Here is a 2,500-nt window from a genome sequence, read left to right as displayed (position 1 = left end):
TATTCGTATGCACATAATTTTATAATCTAGTTTTTAAATGATTGTCATCGTAAAGCGGTTTTGAACCTTGGAATTATCGCTATACAAAACAAAGTTATTATTATTATTATTATTATTATTATTATTATCATTATCATTATCATTATCATTATCATTATCATTATTATTATTATTATTAGTAGTAGTAGTAGTAGTAGTAGTAGTAGTAGTAGTAGTAGTAGTAGTAGTAGTAGTAGTAGTAGTAGTATTATATCGGCTTTAGATTGATCGAGGGAAAGAACCAAATAATCCGACGAAGAACCGACCTGCACAGACATGCCATTGTGACTAGCCGTTAATTCATCGAGTCTCGGCCTGAACAATGTGCAAAAACGCTTAAAGTCCATGCCTGACAATCAAAGGCATTTCCTGTTCTAGGAATGCTTACAGAGGTGGCAGTGTATCCAGTAGTCAAACACGCTACCCTGCTCTTCTTACAGATCCTGGACGCAGTTTAATAGTTCTCGTCGTCAAAATTCCGTACAAGGAAGCCAGAATAGCTCAACTAACTGCTGAATACCTCGCCACTAATTTGCCTAAGACAAGAGACTTCGAAACAGTTGTTCCAATTTGTGGAAAGACCATTTGCAAGGGATCTCTTTTTACCAGTATGAACGAAAAAGCAGTCCTTTTCTACATGATGTAGTCGTTAGAAAAGGCCGACCGCGATATTAAATTACCCGACCACTCCGACTTAAAACCGGTTTCAGTGTGCGATTAGTATTCCATTGTTTTTTTGTTTTGTTTTGTTTGTTTTTTTTTTCTTTTTTTTCTTTTTTTGCAGTTATTAAAGAAAGTTCAAGAATTCGCGATTTCTTAACGATCGTTTTATTGCATCCCCATGGCATGTTGACGTTAAACACAATGATGACATAACTTAAAGTTTGAAACATGGTGACCTTTTTTTTCCTTCTAGAGATGAAAAGGTTAAGCTGGTTTGACAGTTAAGTGTCTTTGAAATAAATTGAGATAATGTCCTCTCGAATATCTGATTAGCACGTAAAGATTGAAAGGACATCTGTTTCCTCTAGTAGCAATTCCACTGTCATGTGTGTTGAGAAGGGAGTTTAAAAAATGAATGCGGCTACAACAATGACAACTCCACAAGAATATAATATCATGGATTAAAATAGGACAAATAATCGTGTTACACGAGCGGTACGCATTTTGGTACACTTCTCTTCCCCGCTTGTAATAACAAAATAATGATGTGAAAAGACGAAGTTATTTCGGGTTTTGACGACAACAAGAGCATGCAAGAGTGTTTTCCCCATCAGTATCCATCTTAACTGCAAAACTCTTTCGTAAAAATCCAGTTATGGAATAGGGATTCCCATATTGATGGAATAATCACGAAATACCAAAGACTGAGCGCAAAATTATATTTCATGGGACGTTTTCGTTGGCATAACGGTAGTCCAATATTGTTTGCGGTTTACCTGAACGACCGAAACAAAATCTCGACAGAATAACCAGAAAGTATGGCTTCCACTAACTGCATTCCTATCCAATTTCCTCTTTAAAGTTTTCCTCGTTAAGGAGCGCTAATCATAACAAATAAACACAGTGGGAAACAATCTCTAAAAACACTGTTTGTTTGTTCTCTCTACCTGCAGACATCTTTAGAGGAATTCATTTCACCATTTACTCACTGAAACTTGTGAAGGATGGTCTTGCCTTTTCAGTGCTGCAATAGATCCTCTGAAGAGCTCATTTCTCAGTTTTCACTGTACCCGTCCAAAATTCTGACCGTGGGACATAATGCAGGCAGTTTGTTGCATGATCAAGACAACGTAATCTTTTGGTAATATAAATGTCGTCAGTCCACTCACCGAAAAACAAACACTGATTTTCCTTACCATACACTCAGAGGAGGTTACTACAGTTCTGTGTCTTCAAGAACGTGAACTTTTAAAGTATACCCATTCATTGTGTATTCCTTAATTGTTTGCACTTCTTGGACCTGAAGAATCTGCAATAGCAACTGAGCCACTTTGTCTGTTTTTGTAGCTTTGTGATGTCGTGGAACATGGTCTTTGTACAACTCTTCTAACTCGTGTTGTCTTGAACTTGATAGCCTGGCAAACTGTTGCTCTTTTGACTGCTTTGCTGTGCCAATCTTCGCGAGCTTTAGAAAAAACGCCGTGTTCTCGATGCTCGTCTTCAAATTAGAAACAGGCATTCTGTATTCCTGAAAGTCTAATCAGTAGCCAGTCTAGTTTACTGATGAAATGTGTCTAAGAACGGCGCGTTCAAGCCGGATTTTCCTATTGTGATTCGGTTATGATTTAGACTGTTTACTGAAAATACAGGCGTTCATTCGATTCACAAGCTTATATTTCTGTTTACCTTGAATATGCGAGTTCCTTCCGCTAATTATGTTGTGGTCTTTGCCAGGACCCTCCCTGACCCAAGAATAAATCACTTCAGTAGCTTACAACGGAGGAGGTTTTAAGTTTAG

The 2,500-nt window shown here is 37.6% G+C and overlaps 1 long non-coding RNA gene across 2 annotated transcripts in view; it reads right to left on the bottom strand.

Moving 5' to 3' along the window:
- The window catches only part of LOC138051736 (uncharacterized), a 4,013-nt gene that overhangs the window by 1,149 nt on the left and 364 nt on the right, over positions 1–2,500 (bottom strand). For both annotated transcript variants that reach the window (XR_011132895.1, XR_011132896.1), the window contains exon 1: positions 1–2,500. This exon is cut by the window's left edge and continues 512 nt beyond it; it is cut by the window's right edge and continues 364 nt beyond it. This is a non-coding gene — a long non-coding RNA (uncharacterized lncRNA).

The sequence above is a fragment of the Montipora capricornis genome, chromosome 6 (genome assembly GCF_036669925.1).
Source record: "Montipora capricornis isolate CH-2021 chromosome 6, ASM3666992v2, whole genome shotgun sequence".
Lineage (NCBI taxonomy): Eukaryota > Metazoa > Cnidaria > Anthozoa > Scleractinia > Acroporidae > Montipora > Montipora capricornis.
Note: the sequence above shows the minus strand (reverse complement) of the source record. Positions and strands in the feature narration are given on the sequence as shown.